Source organism: Pinus tabuliformis, chromosome X, assembly GCF_031772625.1.
Source record: "Pinus tabuliformis cultivar Carrire ecotype Pingquan chromosome X, CPIR1, whole genome shotgun sequence".
NCBI lineage: Eukaryota > Viridiplantae > Streptophyta > Pinopsida > Pinales > Pinaceae > Pinus > Pinus tabuliformis.
The window spans coordinates 231,124,928-231,146,034 of NC_142308.1; the positions used below are offsets into that span (position 1 = coordinate 231,124,928).

At 36.7% G+C, this 21,107-nt stretch overlaps 1 pseudogene; it reads right to left on the reverse strand.

Moving 5' to 3' along the window:
* The window catches only part of LOC149139207 (uncharacterized), a 73,324-nt pseudogene extending 57,992 nt beyond the window's left edge, over positions 1-15,332 (reverse strand).
* Between the last annotated feature and the right edge of the window lie 5,775 nt (positions 15,333-21,107).

Genomic DNA, 21,107 nt, shown 5'->3' on the forward strand with positions numbered 1-21,107 from the left:
TGACCACTTGTGAAGACCGCTTTATCCTTCTGCTAACACATGGTTTTAATCTATGCCATTCCTCTTTTGTCAATATTATCTGTCGATCTAGCCAATCCGACGGTTCTCGTTCTTTGTTGTTTAATTCTTTTTATGTCGTTGATCTTCCGTGTGCAACTTGATTGTTCAATGACTTTGCTACAGGCTCAATCAATCCATACATTGCATCGAAGACTTCAACCACAGAACCAGGTTGAAAGAAGGATTTCTTATTCCTTTCACTGATTTCGATCTTTGATTATTCTTCCGCTTGACTCCTTCCTAAGCTTTGTTCTACGTATTATTCTGAACTTCAACTTTGATCCTTCAATCAAATTCAAACAATCATATCACTATCCTTCATTCTCCACCTCTGTGATCTGCTTTAATTCCACCTACATATATATACTATGCAGAATTACTCTAATTCACACACAATCTATAATTCCATTAATCAACACACACCACACAACTCAGGAATCAAATTCTCTGTCTTTATAAACAATTATTTACATAATGAATCTCTCTTTCTGGCCTGATTTTCTAATGAGTGGCCTTTTTCCTTTCCTGCCCATAGGCTTACAGTCAAACCCTATCTAATCTCTGAACTCTGATTCTCACTCTAACTCACTAACTCTCTAACTAACTAACTAACTAACTAACTCTATGCCTTTTAGGCTTACATTTATACAAAAGGTTTTGTAACCCATTTTGGTTCAGATCCTCAATCTTTTGAACTAAATCTTGAATATCCTCTAAGTCCACTTTTGACTCAACTAATCCCTAAGGATCCTCTCTAGTTCCACAAACCATGAAACCAATTCCTAATCTAAGATTTACAATTGATTTTCAAATCTCTCAATCCCTATGGAATCTTAACTAGCCTAAATCTCTCATGTTCTCCAACATTCGAGAACATTTACAATATTCCTCACAATATCTAATTAATTCCTATTCTTAATATCTCTCATAAACTTACATAAAAGACTTAATAAATACATTAATTTAATACTCGGGAAACCAACTCCCTTAAAACACAAGACCCCCTATGTGTACTAAAATACAATGATATTTCTTAGTCGAATGCTCTTGCATCACTATGTAGGGGTTTTTCCCTGGTTGCATGCCTACATCTCGTGTCCTTTTTCTATTTGTGGTTTGGCATTTGTATTTATGATAAGAAAAGAAAAAAGGAAAAAAGGAAAAACTAATAATAAAACATCACAAGATAATTTCCTAATAAGAGAAATCAATTAACTTTCCACCCTATTGGATTTCTCAACATGGTATCAGAGCTATGGTGAAAGAAGATTGAAGCTCACCTTGTTGGAAAGAAGGAAATGTAGTGTTAGAAGAAAAAGGTTACTCCCTGATCTATACATTGAAGGGTCGAATGGTTAAATAAGCTAGCTATACAAAAATATATTAAATGAAAGAAGATCCTCTATTCATAAATATGAACTTCAACAATGATATAGAAAGTTGATCTTGGATTGTCATATAAATTCAAAGGCAGAAATATGAATGAAAGAAATCAATCCTTGTAAACAAAAAAGGACAGACATTCTAGGCACATTCAAAATATGGATAGTATCCAGAAGTCTCCTCAAATAAAGGATATTCAATGTTCTAGGAACCATCTCAAATAAATCAAGTATTGTCATTGTTCCTTACTTAACATATGCATATGCAACAAGTCTAATGGGTTATCAAATCAAACGTATCTAAACACGTGGTATGTATATTTATTTGAATGAGATTTTATATTTTCAATATATCTAATCTTAGATGGTCCATATAACTCTTGTTTACCGTTAGTCTAGGATAAAGATTGTAATCCCTAGATGACATACAAGAACCTTAATGTATAGAAAATCTACATTAAAAAATTAAAATCATGTTCTTGGTACCACATGTCTTGCTTGAAAGTATTTATCACAAGTATAAAAGGTCATGGCTTAATAAAAAGAGAAAAATTAAGGGATTCCTTAAGAGGTCTGTCAAGGAACATCTCCAAGTATGTCTTAGACTATACACTATATGAAATTCTCTTAATATAAAAGCTGCATTCATCATCTTTTGAAATTTGTGTTACATTACTAACATCGTTGTGTCTAGCTCCCTGAATCATAAAAAATCTTATTTGGGTGATTAATCATTAGATAAATCTACCCTCTTTATATATTTGATCATTCTTATGGAACCCTAAAGTGGTTCTTTGTAAAACCTTAACATGAGGGTATGTCAATGATAATATGTGAAACCCTAGCCTACTTAGGGTTATTGGTAAAGTCTAAGAAAATGTTATTCTTGATGTTTAAATTTTTTGATGATGTCATGTTTGGGTTTTGGTATGGTCATGGAAACCCTAATCTTTTAGAGTTGGATGGATTTTTTGGTAAAGTTGGTTTTTGCTATATTATATATTAAAACCCTAGATCTTTAGGGTTTGGTAGGGTTTATAAGAAAGACCCTTATTTTAGATAATGTCCTAGGAATGAATCCTTAGTTATATGTTTGGTTTCTGATCAAGTTTGATATATTGATATTTGTGTCATTAGGCTTGACTGATATATGTTATGGTATGTTTATTCATGATGACAGAATCCTAGATATGTATATATGTGTTGACCTCATTGTTGAAGGTCATAAGTCCTAGGGTTTGTAACTAAACCCTTGTCAAAGTCTAATATTCTAGCGTGATATTGTTTATCCTTGATGATGAATCTAGGATTTACAACAAAACCCTAGTAGAAATTGTTCATGTTGTTGAAAGTTTAAAAATTGAGCTATGATTGGTTTTGACTGTTGAAGCTCATATATGAAATCTAGGGTTTTTCACTAAATCCTAGTAGAAAGTCTAACATATGAATTATGAAAGTTAGATGCATTTTTATACTTGTTTGAATTATTTCTAGGGTTTTCTATGTGAAAGAATGTGTCATATCATTGAAAGAGATATTGGATCCCTAGATATAATGAGATTGATATCTTGATTAAGCTATTGATGGAGGGTTTGTAACAAAAACTTGGGAAAGAAGTTGAAATATAAAAATATGTGTCTCTTGCTAAACTTAGGTATTTGATGTATAAGGTCGAATGTTTCCATTAATGTATGATTTTGATATAGTTAACTTCATGCTTCTATGTATTTGGTTGTACTTGTTGTTTAAGTTGTGCAGGTACATTATCTTCAAGATAATGAAGATGTTTGTAAGTAAAGTTGATAAGAATGACGAAGAAAGGTATATGAATGATAATGATCAAGAAGGATGGAAGCCATGAAAGGTTCTCTGATGTCATAGAAAATAAGTTGATCTCCCTAATGTAGGAATTTACAGGGTAAGTTCCACAGAAAGAATACCAAAAGGACACCGCTCACAACCAGATCTCAAATCAATACACCAGTATTTTTGACGTGGTTAAAACCCTCAGAGTGCAAGGAGGGAAACAGTCCACGGCCTGTCCCAACGTGGGTACTACAGGCAATTTATTAATCAAAGAATGAAAATTTACATAAGCTTCTCTCATGCACGGATTACGCGAACAATGACCCTCCATGCGCTTTAAATAGAACTCATGGACCAATCGGGTGTCAAGCCACGGATCAAGTGTCGGTAATACCGAGGTGAGAGTGAACCGTCGGATCACTACATATCGTCACCGTCGGATTGTAAGTTACAAAATGTACAACGGTAAAGAAACACACTTTACCTAATTCTAACCTAACTCTATACTAGACCAAGTTGAACTTAACTATATCCTATGTGTCGGAATATCCTAACATCCCCCCTTAAGAACAACTTGGGATAGGATTGAAGGATTTACAAATATGACACAATAGGAGAAGGAAGGAGGCACTAGAGCCTATCCCCCCTTAGTGACAACTTCCTGAACTCCAAGCATATATCGAAGTTTAGTGAACTTCGCCTCTGTGAGAGCCTTTGTGAAGATGTCTGCAACCTGATCATCTGTTGGACAATATTGCACTTCAAGAACATGGTCATGAATGAGCTTTCTGATGAAGTGCATGTGTAGTTCAATGTGTTTGCTGCGCTGATGCTGGACTGGATCTTTGCATAGCTGAATGGCACTTTGATTATCACACCAAAGTGTGGTTGAATGCTGCTGCTCAAAGCCAAACTCTGATAGGATCTGACGAAGCCACAAGGCTTCCTTACTAGCTTCCACGGCACCACGATACTCTGCTTCTGCTGACGAAAGAGAAATGGCAGCCTGTTTCTTACACGCCCATGTAATAGGTCCTGAACCAAGAGTGAAGACATAACCGGCAGTAGACTTCCGATCATCAGGGTCACCAGCCCAATCAGAATCAGTGAAACCAACTAACAGAGGAGCTGCTTTGGCACTGTAATGAATCCCAAACTGTACTGTACCTCGAACATAACGAAGTATTCTTTTAGCTGCTTTCCAATGACTTTCACAGGGGTTTTGCATAAAACGAGCAACAAGGCCAACAGCAAAGGAAAGATCAGGACGAGTATGGGTTAAATACAGGGGTTTTCCGACAAGTTGACGGTATAAGGTAGCATCAACTTCAGGAGAAGTACAAGAGACTGAAAGTTTGACTCCAGACTGAAAGGGAGAAGGGGCTGGCTTACAGTCTTCCATGTGAAAATGACGAAGAATATCACAAGCATACTTGGACTGGGAAAGGAAAATACCCTCTTGGGATTGCAAGACTTGAAGACCGAGAAAATAGTGTAAATGTCCTAAGTCTGTCATTTCAAATTTCTTTTTAAGGCTGGACTTCACATGGTTTATAAGGTTGGGATCACTACCAGTAAGAATAAGATCATCAACATAAAGAACAAGGATGATAAGAGAGTTGCCCTCTTTCTTGGTGTAGACAGTATTGTCAGAATGACACCTAGAAAAGCCAGATTCTAAAAGAAAGCTATCCATTTTGGCATACCAAGCCCGAGGAGCTTGCTTGAGGCCATAAAGGGATTTCTTAAGTCGACAAACAAGGCTGGAGTCTGTTTGTATGAAGCCAATGGGTTGTTCCATATAGATTTCTTCCTGCAAGTCCCCATGCAAGAAGGCAGATTTAACATCCATCTGATGGACTTCCCATTTTAAAGAGGCAGCAAGGGAAAGAACAAGGCGGATGGAGTTCATTTTGGCAACAGGAGAAAAGGTTTCAGTGTAGTCAATGCCTTCAACCTGTGAAAAGCCCTTAGCAACGAGACGAGCTTTATGTTTATCAACTTTCCCATCTGGTCCATACTTGGTTCTGTAAACCCATTTACATCTAACAAGTTTGCGTCCCTTTGGTAGAGGAACAAGATCCCATGTATCATTTGTCATCAATGAATGATATTCTTCATTCATAGCTGCTTCCCAATGTGGATGGCCTGAAGCTTCTGCAAAAGTGTCAGGATCATGATTTACTGGAGCTTGAGCCAGTAAAGAAGAGGCTCTTTCAAACTGAGAACGTGTACGTCGCTGATCTGTAGGATCACCGGCAAGATCACCTGCTGCATCCCGAGTGGCACGGACCCATCTTGGAAGTTGAGGATCCTGAGAAGGTGGGGGAGGATTATCATCCTCGCTTTCATCATCTGAAGAAGAAATGTTTTCAAAGATAGAAGAGATAGGAAGAGGTGGCACATCCGCCGGACTAGGCTCGCAGGCCGATTTATTTTCATCAAATTTTACATCTCTTCTAATGATAACATTTTTGGACTTAAATGGAATAAGTCTATAACCTTTTACATCTTCAGAATATCCAACAAAAGTACATTTCTCACTTTTAGGTTCTAAAGCTTTATGCTTTTCATCTGGAATATGGGCCCATGCTTCACTTCCAAACACACGAAAGTGACTTACATCTGGTTTAATGGAACTCCAAGCTTCTTCTGGAGTGATATTCTCTAGAACCTTAGTAGGAGTGCGATTGATTATATAATTTGCACAATTAATTACTTCGGCCCAAAAACTAAGACTGAGTCCTTTAGATTGCAGCATACAATTAGCCATTTCCTTTAAGGTGCGGTTTTTCCTTTCAGCTACACCATTTTGTTGTGGAGTGTATGGAACAGTATGTTGCATTTGAATTCCATTTTCGGTGCAAAAGTTGATGAATGTGGTTTTAACATATTCTCCACCATTATCAGTTCTTAGCTTAAGAATTTGATGTCCAGATTGTTTTTCAACAAATGCTTTGAAGGCCAAAAAAGTGGTAAATACTTCGCTCTTGAGTTTTAAGAAGTATACCCAAGTGCGTCTGGAGAAATCATCAATGAAAGTTAAGAAGTACTTGCAGCCAGAGAATGAAGCAACAGGAAGAGGACCACATAAATCACTGTGCACAAGCTGTAAAGGGGCTGAGGCGTGCCAAGAGGCACGTTTGTCAAAACTGTCCCGATGATGTTTTCCGAGTACACATCCGGAACAAACACCATCTCTGCAAGATACCATAGGAAGACCTGTCACCATATTTTCTTTACATAGATGCTGAAGGGAGCGATAGTTTAAGTGACCAAATCGCTCATGCCAAAGTTTGCTCACTTCATCATTATGAGCAACAAATACTGAGGGAAGATTGGATGACCCAAAGTTGTGAAACTTATACAACCTTTTGGAATCATCAGCAAGACCAGTAGCTAGAATCTGTTTAGGATCTTTTAGATCCTTGATTACAACATCATGAGGTGAAAATTCAACAATTTTACCTTCACCTGAATGAGTTATCTGATAGACAGATAGAAGGTTGCAGGATAAGGTTGGAACACATAATACATCATTAAACTGACCATTGTCTAGATGAACAGTTCCAGTCCCTACAACATTAAGAGATCTATCATCACCAATATATATATTTTTGGTGTTACAATCATTTAAAGAAGAAAACATGGCTTGGTTTTTGGCCATGTGACAAGAGGCTCCAGAGTCAATGAGCCACTCATGAGAATGAGAAGAAGAAGAAGATACATTTAATGCATAACCAGACTGAGATGATTGACAATGAGATGCAGAAAGTGCCATTCCGGAAGTTGAAGTTGAAGTAGGCTCCACATGGATGTTATGTTTCTTCATTGCGGCTTCCAAGGCTTCCATCTTCTTAAAGCATTTAGATTCTAAGTGGCCATCTCGATTACAAAAGTTACAATGTCTATCAGTCTTCTTCCATTTGTTTTTATTGGTCTTATCATTTTGCTGAAATGATCTTTCATTTTGAGGCTGAAATGGTTTAGGACCATTCTTTTGAGGATATGACTTCTTAGGATTCTTTGAATTTGGTTGCTGCTGGGCGGCTAACGCTTTCGTGGAAGAGTTTCCAAGATTAAGAAGACCAAGGTGTAAGAGTTTTTCTTGTTCTCTTATTAAGGAGTCAAAGGAAGGGGGCTTGTAGTCTTGTCCTTGACAAATGAAAGCTTCTCTTGTAGAATGGAAAGTGGAAACAAATACAGAGTAGGCTGGTCCCAACTTAGTAAGGATGGAATAAATAAGGTTACCATCGTCTTTCTTAACTTTAACACCTTCCAGGAGATATCTAAGGTTCTTGAATTTGGACAAGAAATCTTCAATGCAAGAAAAATTATTAGGATCCAAAGTAAGCAGCTCATTTGCAAGTTGATGGGCTCTAATTTCATTTTTAATCCCAAAAACTTTAGCAAGTTTTTCTAATGCTTCATGAGGAGTCTCAAGTTCCGCAATGTGGAATCTAAGATCAGGAGAAATAGACATCCCTATCAAACCACGTGCTTGATCTTGTCTATTTTCCCATTTTGCCGCCTTGTCTTCATCTTTTGGTTTCTTCTCTTGGTCTGTGGCTATTCTGAAGAGACCTTTACTTCTAAGTAAATCTTCGATGTAGGCTACCCATTGGAAGTAGTTAGTGCTGTCAAGAATGACTTGGCATGGGCTTTCCATTTTTAAAAAAACTGAAGCTGAAGATGCTGAAAGTAGGTGTTCCAATGGATAGATCTCAAAAAAATAGGCGGTTTTAAAAAAAACGGCTCTGAAAAAGGCTTCCGGATGAAGAAGTTATGGCTTTTTGAAAAAATAATTGTTGAAGTAGCCGGCAAAGTGCGCGAATGTGCGGGAATGAAAAAATCCGCCCCCACAAAATGGAGACTTGAACCCAAGACCTCTACTCTCTTAAAATAGCTTTGAACCAATTGATCTATACAAAAAATTTGAGAGAGAGAGAGAGAGAGAGAGAGGGGGGGGGGGGGCCTCGGTTTGCGTGCTTGCCTTGAGAAAGCTCTTTTTCCCTACAAAACACAAAACACAAAACCCAACACGAATATGCAAAGAAAAACGAACCTTGCGGCTCGAAGTTAGCTTTAGCCAAAAAACTAGAAATTTTAAAAAAATCTCAAAGTTAGCTTTAGCCGAAAAACTAAATATTTTTCTCAATGTTTTTGATTTTCCGAGATCACACTAAGGTGCAGGGAAAAGAGCATACGCATGAGAAAAATCCTTCCTTTCTGTTTCTGATTTGCCCAGATCGCACAGAGTCGCAGGGCAAAGAGCATACGCAGAAATTAAAGGTATAGATCCGGTTAAAAAAAAGGCTAAATAAACTGAGACCGAAATAAGCAGAGAGAAAATACCAGTAAACTGCAAAAAAAAACACTGTATACCTCCCGATCTGAAAAATGACGCAGCTAGGGCTACCGGAAACCTTTTCGCGTGAAACGAAAGGGGTTCCTCACTGGAACAGATGCTCCGAACGCAACAGAGCAGTCCTCTCGGCCCGAAAGCAGTCAGAAACAGCAGATCTAGGAAACGACAGCCGCATGCAGTTCTACCGGCTTCAGATTTGGATCACCAACGGACGCGGCCCTCAAATAGCTCTGATACCATGTAGGAATTTACAGGGTAAGTTCCACAGAAAGAATACCAAAAGGACACCGCTCACAACCAGATCTCAAATCAATACACCAGTATTTTTGACGTGGTTAAAACCCTCAGAGTGCAAGGAGGGAAACAGTCCACGGCCTGTCCCAACGTGGGTACTACAGGCAATTTATTAATCAAAGAATGAAAATTTACATAAGCTTCTCTCATGCACGGATTACGCGAACAATGACCCTCCATGCGCTTTAAATAGAACTCATGGACCAATCGGGTGTCAAGCCACGGATCAAGTGTCGGTAATACCGAGGTGAGAGTGAACCGTCGGATTGTAAGTTACAAAATGTACAACGGTAAAGAAACACACTTTACCTAATTCTAACCTAACTCTCTACTAGACCAAGTTGAACTTAACTATATCCTAGGGTTTTCTATGTGAAAGAATGTGTCATATCATTGAAAGAGATATTGGATCCCTAGATATAATGAGATTGATATCTTGATTAAGCTATTGATGGAGGGTTTGTAACAAAAACTTGGGAAAGAAGTTGAAATATAAAAATATGTGTCTCTTGCTAAACTTAGGTATTTGATGTATAAGGTCTAATGTTTCCATTAATGTATGATTTTGATATAGTTAACTTCATGCTTCTATGTATTTGGTTGTACTTGTTGTTTAAGTTGTGCAGGTACATTATCTTCAAGATAATGAAGATGTTTGTAAGTAAAGTTGATAAGAATGACGAAGAAAGGTATATGAATGATAATGATCAAGAAGGATGGAAGCCATGAAAGGTTCTCTGATGTCATAGAAAATAAGTTGGTCTCCCTAAGTTAATAGGGAGCCTAGAAAAAGAGTATATCTCCCGAGTTGAGAGGGAGGGCATATTATAGTCATGATGGATACCTTGAAGAAGAAATTGGAGAATGCATATTGAGGTGTTGCCAAAAGAAGGAAAGTTGGATTTGGCTGCTACATGTGAAGTAGGAAAGGAAGTTGAATGATTGAGGAAACCTTAGTCAAGAATTTGGGAAGCCTCGAAGTCCTACTGTGATGAATTGTAAGGCAGCATCAAGAAGTCTGAAGACCCCGAAGGTTTTTGTGTTTACTTATGATTATTTGAAAGGTTGTTACTAATCGGGGTTTCGACTATTCAGGTAAATCTCTCAATTTTTTTTAAAAATCATGCTTGAGGTTAGAGAGATTTGAAGTGTTGAGGCTTTGTGTGTGAGACACATTTCCTGGGAAGACATCAGGGCGGCACTATGTGTTGATGTCTAGATCCCGAAGTAGAGAGGGTGGTGTTGGTCATGGAGCTCTGACCTCAGATACGCACCTAGATCCCTGGGTTGATGATTAGCAAGTAAGCTTAATGGTACCTAGATAGGTTGAAATATTTAATCCATCTTAGTCCCACTTGGATAGATTTCCCTCGTCAGGAATCTAGTCTATGGCACCGTGAGTGCCTAAACTGTTTGAGGACCTTGGATAGATTTCCTTGGTTAGGAATTTAGTCCATGACATTGTGGTGCCTAAACTCTTCGTAGATCATGTGTTTTGAGATCTTCCATATACCTCTATAGTTATATGTAAGTATGAATACCTCCCTAGTTAAGAGGGGTTGTTGAAGAATGTAACTAGGTTCAATCTTCATATTTGTACTTGAGTCATAATGAAATATATTTATGAAAAGAAAGAAAAAAGAGATTTTGCTATTAATTAAATTGACTTATTAAAGCATGGGTTCCATGCTTGGGTAAATTTTCATAGGTCAAGCCTCCATTGTAGGCTTTTAAGATTTGTAAGTCAAAGTCTATTTTGTTATGTCAAAATCATCCTCCATAAAGTCTCCTTGTTGTTGGCCTCACAAATTATTGCTCCACAAGTCGGCTTCTCAAACTATCTCATGTCATCTCATTTCCAATAGAAAACAACTATATATAGGCATGTGGACTTCGTACAAAAGGCAGTGGAGAGAGTTTGATATATCTCGGTGATAGAAGTTTGGTAAAATTTCAGAGAAGGAAGGACAAGTTCCGAGAATCTCATAGATGAAGTTTGGTGCAACTGTTGAGAAGATAATTAGTATGAGATAACTATATGACTATAGGACAAGAGAATTGGGCTAACATTACAGGACCGAGGAATTGACTAATACTACAGGACCAAAATAAAGGACTGAGTCATATATGACTACAGGATGAGAGAGCTAAGCTAAACCAAAGTGTGAAACAGGGCTAGCACCACAGGACCGAGGACTAGACTATTAATAGGACCAAAGAATTGGGCTATCATTACATTTGTATGTTTTCGATCATTACAAAACTGAAGTTTACTAAAGGAACATGTTATCATAAGTTTGACACCACTATTTTACCAACACAGCACTGAAGTATATCTTTGTTTCAAGATCATTGTAGGATTGAATTATGATGACACTAATAAAGTATGATAGAAGTATGATTAGGGATGTCACAGGACCGAAACAAAAATAAGTTACCACAAGATCAAATCATGGTAAGGATGTCACATAAGAAGGATGCCATAGATCAAAGCATGGAAGGAGGTGTTGAGAACAGACTAAAGAACGAAATACTACTCATAGAAATCAGAACTGAAGAATAATGTAACAAGGATGACCTGATGGATGGAATGAGTCTTCAATCTAGGTTGTGAAGGTCTTGGTCTTATCAATTTTGTTTTGAATCTACATAATGAAGAATTACTTGACTGGGTTTCCCCTACATAGGGTTTTTTCCTTGGCTACGTGCCTACATCTCGTGTCCTTTTTCCATTAGTGGTTTGGCATTAGTCTTGATGATAAGAAAAGATAAATCGAAAGAAGGAAAACTAATAATAAAACATCACAAGATAATGTCATAATAAGATAAATCAATTAACTTGCCACCCTATTGGATTTCTCAGCACTTTGTTGGGTATAGTGCTTCATCAAAGGTGTATAGAATCTATATTAAGGAGGATTGTCGAATTGAAGTAAGCAGGTATGTCCATAATGAAGAATACCAAAACCGTCCTCCTATGAGGATGAAACTAAACATCAAGAGTGGAGGAATTTTATGCAGGAAGAATACCAGTCCATAATGAAGAATGATGTATGGGAGATTGTCTATAGTCAAGATAAAGCACGCTGCAGATGAGAGCATTGATAAATACAAAGCAAGGTTTGTAGCAAGAGGCTTCTCACAGAAAGAAGGGATTTATTATGAGGAAACCTTTGCGTCCGCAGCTAGATATACAACAATAAGGTTACTTGTTTTGTTGGTTGCTACTATGGGATGTAACATCCATCAAATGGATGTCAAGAAATCTTTCTTGAATGGGGCCATTAATGAAGAGGTTTACATTAGGAAGCCTCAAGTATTTGAAATAAATCACAGGGAGACTCATGTCTGTGAGTTCAAGAAAACTCTATATGGCTTAAAGCAAGCACCTAGAGCTTGGTATGAAAGAATGGATGCATACCTATTGAGACGTGGTTTTACCAAGAGTACTACAAATCCTAACTTATATATCAAGGTGGTCCAGGGTGAACCAATTATCATACTCTTGTATGTGGATGATCTACTAGTCACAGGTGTAGCACATTGGATTCAAGAGTGAAAGAAGAAGTTGGCAGTCGAGTTTGATATGAAGGATCTTGGTATTAAGTATTATTAGTTGGGACTAGAAGTATGGTAGAATCTAGGTGAGATATATCTTGGTCAAGGTAAATATGTGATCAATATACTTCAGAAGTTTGGCGTGATGGATAGCAAGCCTATGATGACTCTTATGATTACCAACCTAAAGAAGTTGAGGAGTTCAGAGTCTAGTCCAATAGATCCTATTTGCTACAGATAGTTGGTTGGGTCCTTGATGTATTTTGTAAATACAAGACTATACATTTTTCTGCAATGAATATCCTCAATCAATTTCAGATGGAGCCAAAACAAAATCATTGGATTGCAACCAATAATATCCTAAGATATTTGTGCGGAACCTTACATCACTGCCTCTAGTATACTAGTAATGAAATGTAGCTCATGGGATATACATATTCAGATTGGGGTGGCAGTGAGACAGATGGAAGAAGCACAACAAGTGGATGCTTCAGCCTAGGGTCTTCCATGGTCTCATGGATTAGCAGAAAGCAGGATATAGTTGCTTTGAGTAGTATTGAAGCAGAGTATGTTGTTGCAAGTGATGCTTGTCGAGAATTTGTTTGGCTCAGGAAGTTATTATCATATTTGTTTGAAGGACTAATTAGCCCTACACATATACACTGTGATAATGAAAGTTGTATAAGATTGACAGAAGACCCGATGTTTCATGATAGTACAAAGCATATAAACAACAAGTACAACTAAGGTAGAACTCTGGTACAAGATGGGATCATGGAGTTGCACTATATACCTACAAATGAAAAGGTAGCAGATATTTTGACTAAAGCATTACCAAACAAGAAGCTTGAGTACTTGAAAGGTAAGCTTGGTTTGGTGGATATCTCTTCCCTAATTGAGAGAGAGTGATATTGGATAGTTCTTGTCTATATGGATTAGGCACTAGACTATGACTAACAGTCATAAGTCTTAGTGAAGGCCATAAAGAAAGAATGGAGTCTGGAGGATTGGAACTTCTTATGGATCAGAGAATCCATGAAAAAAGAAGTTGTTGACTGATACTCTTTGAGGATGAGGTAGGGAATACAAGATAAAAGTATTCGAAGAGGACCGATATTCTTTGAGGATTCATGATTAGAAATCCAAGATAATAATAGTCCTAAAAGGACATACACAATGAACATCTAGATGGGGTATGTGCCTTAGAGGTAGTGCGGAAAATCATGTAAAGCCTCCCAGCATAATGCTCTCGAACAAGGATGAGCTTGTCTAGTAAGGCCTTCAAAGACAGTGTTGGTTATGGTAAATATGCTTGAAACAGATGACTTATCAATCCAACTCTTCTTATGAGAATGCTTCAAGATGGAGATTCCTTGTACCATGTAATGGGATTATGAATACCTCCCTAGTTAAGAGGGAGTGTTGAAAATTGTAACTAGGTTCGGTCTTCATAATGACCTAATTGTAATCATGACATTGTATATTCTTTATAAATAAAGAAAAGAAAATATATTTTTATTTTGGAGTATGGGTTTAATACTCAAGTTTGGGTCAAAAATCTTTTTTTCGTACTTTTAGGTTTTCTAGGTCTTTCTAGGATAAAGAATAATATTGGTTATGTGTCATAGTCTCATTTGGACTCATTGTAATAAATAAAGATATTTATTTCATCAAGAAAAAATCATTTTATATGACAAGACCAAGTCGGCCCAAGAGAAGATTAAGTATACATAATGGAGGGTTATTTGACCCCTCAAGAAGGCTATAAATACAAGGATCTCACCCTCATTTGATACACTCATCCAAGTCAAGTTCGATCTGCAATAACAAAGGAGAAGAAGAGTAAGAAGGACGAGGAAAGGAAGGAAGAATCGATGTTTCTTGGGCTAAATATCTCTCTCTCTCTTTGTGTCCACACGTGTGAAGTTAAGGTTTCTGTGAAGACGCAGTTGCAGCAGGCCAAAATTGCAAGGCCGAAATTATGAGATGCAATTTCAGGGCCAAAATTCTGAGATGAAGTTGCAATGGGTCAAAGTTTGGACATTGCCTTAGAGAAGATCTCGTTGGAGGTTGAATTGGTGTTTTGTAGGTTTATTGGCTTTGGTCTTTGGGTCTTGGAAGTCTCTTTGTAACTAGATTATATAGAATAAGAGAATCATTTTTATGGGTTTTCCCCTTGGAGGGGTTTTTCCCTAGCTTGGAGCCTATATCTTGTGTACTTTGTCTTCTTGTGATTTTCATTGTTTTGGTAATTTCTTGATGAACAAGATATAATAAAGTAATAAAAGGCCAACACATATCACAAGTAATTATCAAATTAGGAAAATCATTTATAATACATAAGTCTCTTGATATTCCAACACATTCCACACTTACAAACGTTTTGCGTCGAACAGTAGCCAACCCATTCTCCTCCTGTTCAAAAACAATGCTCAACATAGCCCTGACTTCATCTCATTTGAAGCGAAGAACTTGTCTGTACTTTCTATAGGAATCGCCTATACAATATCTGCCTCTACCTGTGCTACTCTACTGTAATTCAAACCTATAAACAATGCACATTCTCCTCGCACATATCCATCGCAAAAACCATAGCCCCAATCTTTTCATTGTCCTTTAGAGTCCAAGTCTTCAGCTGCACTAGAAAATTATTGGCCATGTCACTTACACTCTAGTGGGGTTGCATTTGCAGTGTCAAATAACCTCTTCAACATTCTGCTCATTCTCAACCTCCATGGGTCCTTCACGCCAACCTCTGGTTCCCCTTCTTGGTTCCATATTTCTATCAGTGCAACAAGTCTTCCTTCACTCTCCAACTCCATCAGATCTAAGTTAACTACCAAATCCAAAAATCCATTTTCCATACTCATGTGCCTCTCTCACTTACTAACCCAAATAAACCCTCAGCAACAGAGGCATCCCCTAAATCCATCACGTGGTTGTGACATATCCACCTTTGGCTCTAATACCAAATGTTAAAAATCATTGTGAGAAAAAATTTAACGGAGCAAACAAAAAAAAATAATAATAATAATATGCTAACATTAACACCATGTTTACCCTAAGAAAACCCAAACTAATAGAATTCCATTAGATCCCTTGGCCAAAACCCAGCCAACTGAACCTTCACTACCATTTGACCTGGTCAACTTTGACTCTTTCCCCGAGTCAAGTTTACCTAACACTTTCAATCGCTTAACAAAGCACTTGTAAGCTAGAGGACCACACATCCAAAGTTCACATCTCGAAGCACCACAATATTCCATTATGTTGGGATATAAATCATGTCAACTTTAGAAGTCTCAATGTATTCAACAAAACAAGATACTATCACAACATCTTGAACCGCACCTCTACTAGGGGCTTGAGCACTTATGAATTTGAAGGAAGATAAAGATGGACCATCAATGACTTGTGAAACCACAACATCCTTCATATCAACTTAGGAGACAAAATCTTTGAACTCTACGCCATGAGCTATTTAGGACTCCCTACAAAGATGATGACATCTCTATAAAAGGCTAAGGTGAGTGGATCAATTATATCAAAATCACAAAAATAGAAATCTACACAAATTTCATCCATCATAAAAATAACAAGCATGTAGTGTAGCCAATCACCCACATAACTTCCCCAACAAATTGTAAACGTTTATAACTTGCCCATACATCTCAAGACCTTCAACAAGTAAAGAAAAATTCTCAACAAGTCAACTTCCTCTTTTGAGAGAATCCAACACCCCTATCATGGTAATCTTCAACACTTCCATCTCTTGTAAGCTTGAAATCAATCAACACTTCCACAATAGTTTTCAAGCCTATCATCATGGTATCCCAACATACAAGCTCTTCATATGTCTCCTCAAAACTAAAAAGCTCATACACATCTATCAAAATTCCTTCTATACTACAATCACTAATATTGCATCAATTTCCTTCAAATGCAACTCTCCACTAAAAAATTATCATACAAGAACTTGAAAGAGGATTTTTCTTCGAACCAAAGATAGACAAAATATCCTTCAACTCAATAACATCCTTCAATTGCATCCAAAAGGGAATGGAGCCTAATCCTCTTATAGTACAACTAACATCATCACCCAAATTCGCACTCATTTCTCCCACTTCCTCCTAAAGTTTGCTAAAGGATTTCCTCTTATAAACCATATGTCTTAATGCCCCATTGTCCACATACCATTCAACACTTGACATGATGTTGGAAGATAAACAAAATACCATGGAGAATGATATCTCAAATTTTGATGTTAACTTGTCCACTCATACTATAGTGCATGTACTCCCTACATCGTTTATGTGGCTTGGTGTTGCCCTTCTTCTTCTTTGTACATTCACAAACATTATGTCTTCTTCAGAGGACACCAAAGACAATTTTCATTACTCAAATCCTTCTTACTTTTACCCAATTATTCCATTTTACCTTTCTTTTGTCCATTTCTCATCTTCCCAATAAGGACTAGGTAAGTGTACTTCATTTTCTTCATTTAACATCTTAAATCTCCTTACATAAAGTTCTCATCAACACAAAGCTTTGGATAAAGGGTTTCCAAAATGGATTAAACCCATTCAAAGCAATGGGCAATAGCTATTAATTATTCTCCATTTTTTCCTTACAGAAACCAATTAATCATTCAACTCTACAAGACTAGGAAGTAACTCACTATTCTATCCATGTAACTCATACGAATATTTGGAAGTTTGTTTCTCAAGAGCATCTTCCTATTGTGTTCTCATACAATGCCACAAAAGCATCATGCAACTTCTTATGATCCTCATTTCTACCATGTGAGTGGTTAAATGATCATTCATTGAATCAAGAACAATATTCTTCACCTTGACTGCTTTTTTCAATGCACAACAAATATTGTCAAATCGGTAGTTGTAGTAGTCATGCCCTTAATATCCCCCCCTGGATCTCAACCTCTTCCACTAGAATCTATAGTTTATATTTCCAAGATGTAAAATTGGAATCATTTTTCAACTTGGGAAAACTCTTTAAAAATGGAATATATCTTTGCAAATATGAATCACCCTAAGAACAAAAACAAACAAATCAAGTAGAAAACACTTGTAGAATCCAAGTGCATCTCCTAAGCACACTGAGTTCACACCCAAACAACCTATAATAGATCAAGCACCTCCCCTCAATATGAAACCACTTAAATACCAAACTCCCTCATTAGCAAGAGAGAAATCTCAATGAAATCGACTCTGAAACCATGTGGAATTTCACATAATTGGATTTTAATGCAAATTTAAAAACTCCAACTCATCCTTGAGCTTTTGTGGAGCTATTTCTTATGAACTTACCACATTATAGTTGAATATAAAATATGAAGTACAATAGTATATACTCCACTTCTTTGCAACTAATACACAAAGCCCAAGAAAAATAAAGCACCATACCAAACAATTGGGGAACACTTCCACACATAAACCAAATATGAAAATAACTTATTATAGCAGATTTATTATAGTGATAAATCTAAAGACTTGGTGTCTATTGGTTTGTCAAGCCACTTAACCAAATCTAGGCATTGTTATGTCAAATCAACATGTATAACCAACACAATAAACTAGTCCATCATCATGATAACATATGTTGAAAATCAAATATAACAATACACAAAGTTTGGACAACAAAGAACACTTCATATATATAAAAGATGAAGTTTTGGGTATATACCACTCATTACAAGCTAGTATGAGTCATACTCTCCAAAACCTATCTAGAGCATCCATCATAAATACTAGACCTTAGCCATCAACTCCTTTTAGTTAGGAGTAGTCAACCAAAGTTGGTCACTCCACCAAATATCCAAAACAAACATTTATACACACCAACAAGCCATGTTTAGCAACTACACTTACATCTCACAAGTGTAACATGTATGAAGAAAAAAAAATTACTCTCTCTCTCTATCTCCTTCACATCAAGTACTCCAAGTAGTACGAGAGTTTCCAAATACCACAAAACCTTAGTCATCTTCACTCACATGAACCACAAGAACGAGCGTTTTTTTGGGCTACTCTTAGATTTCGCTTAAATCCTAGATTCCATTTTCTTAGGGAAAAATCTAACCCTAGTTGTCTTCTTGAATCAACTGAGAAACCTTAGCACTCAAGACAAAGAGGCCAAATTACAATAAAAAGAGTACATATGAAAAAAGACATCTCATTATACCCCTCATATCTTTAATATGAGTATTTGATCACTATAATTAATGAAAAGATTCTCTTATCCATTTATTTATATGAAAAGTGAAAAAGATCAACAATAACAAAGTGGACAGTGTCTGCAACAAGAAAATTAACTAATCACTCGATATGTCCACATTTAAAGCACTCTAGACTTAAGTGAGAAACGTCAAGTTTCAAGGTATCCATATCCATCAAACAAGAACCTCCAAGTGAGCACTCCACAAAAGGTGCCCAACATGTTTCCAACAACCTTCAATGCTCCCCCATAAGCCAATGTGTATATATGGGTCCACCACACCTACATGAACACTCACTAACATAAGCATCCTCATATCAAGCACAAACTACCATGGAAGCAATCAAGTGTCCCAATGCTACGTAGGGCTCAATGTTCTCCTCATAATATTCAATGCTCCTCTAAATGGGTCATCCTCCCAGGTACCATGTCCTCCATGTGCATGCCTCATGGAGATTGTCACTAGGGCACATAGGTCTTGAACCTCCTAAGTGTGCCACATAAGCATCAAGTCAAAGTATAGCAATTTATGAGTAAGTTATCTCCAATGTGTATGTCCATCATTATACAACTAGATGTAGCAAATGCACCATCTATTCCATATCACATAAAATACATTTCAATGATCCATCTATATCATGCAAACGGGGAAGATAGTGTAACAAAGATTGTTTCGGGTTGAGAAGGCAAAAGGTAAATGGATGATCAAATAGTGTAACAAAGATCGTTTTGAGTTGTAAATGGATGATCAAAGACAACACTCTTGTGAACCCTTATATATATATATATATATATATATATATATATATAGATAGTAAATATTTTCAAAATATAATGTATCCCCTAAAATGAAATGTAATTTTTTTAACAACATTATGTAACGTGACCTATGAATCATATCACATATTGTTATTTTATATCACATTTACCGGCTTGTTTGCAAAATATGTATTTGGACATAATTCCTCAGCGCTTTTTAATATTTATCACAAAATACTCTGTGCAAGGATCTTGGAGCAGCCCTAATCCCTACAATTGGCACCTTTTATTTTTCCTGTAACTGAAAACCTATGTTGCATAAGTTCGCGAACCCAAGGGTGGGGTTCTCGAACCCGTCTCGGGTTCTCGTCCCCAAGTACCAAATTCGAGTACGGGTTCTTTTGAGAAGAACTCATAAGAACCAGGTTCTTCAATGAAGAACCAAGTTCTCCATTACAAAAATTAGGGTTCTTTTGTCTTGATGGGTACGAAGAACCCTAATGATGGGTACTTGGAACCTTAAAATCGGGTTCTTTAGGGTTCTTTGGGGTTCATTTTAGTTTTTATTTTTAAATTTGTAATTATTTTAATAGGCTTTCCCTAAAGAAAAAATAGGTTGGACTCAAAGGCAGAGAACTTAGTGTACATTCATAGCACACTTCGTCTCATATCTCGAAAGGACCCTGGGTACCAGGAGGGTCCTTTCAAGAGATGGGACCAATACATAGATGATGATATGTGTGTGGACGAGGAGATACAACCAGATGGCCTTATTGAGCTACCTCCAGTTGCTATGGATGAACAAGAGCCTCAAGATGAAAGTGATTCCTACTTGGAAAGCATGCTCACCGAATATCTGAGTGATATTGATGACTTGGCTTGAGGAAGCCATTGTTCACTATTAGCTATTTTTATTTTAGTATCTTAAAATTTCCTAGCTCTTGTTTGGAGATGCCTTAAGGCAAATTTTGAATGTAGTATGACAATGGACATATATCATGATTCTTATTAATATATAAATTCCAATTTGCAATTGATATCAACCTAGAAATTTTGAAATTCCATTGTGAATGTTAAATGTTTAATGATATGCATGTTTAAATATTAAAACTTAAATTATAAATATGTTAGTTTTCTCGTTTAAAATTGAAAAATATACAAATTCATATATATTATAATTTATAAAATATAATATTTATATATTATATATAAATTATAATACCCGTAAACCCACCGGGTTTAAAAAATAGGGCCCCATCCCAAACCCGAATCCACATTTCCTCGCAACATATCTGGAAACGAATTTAAACCCTTTTTTATCATAGACTCCAATAGCTTGATGCAGGACATAATTGAAGAAAATCCTGCTTTTGAATTCACTGTGACGTATTTTCAATTATCAAGGTATACTTAATGCACGACCATGGACATAATTGAAGAAAATCCTGCTTTTGAATTCACTCAACAACCATATAAATCAAAAACTCAGTATCTTTTAAAGCCAATGCATTGAGATGAAAATTCGGGCAAACATTACCGAAATTCAGTCCAACAGAAACCAACATTTTATTGTAAAAATGGCCCAGCCGACTTTAGCGATAAGGGCACTTTGCATGTGCCCTGCTACTAAGCTATCAAAGCCAAGT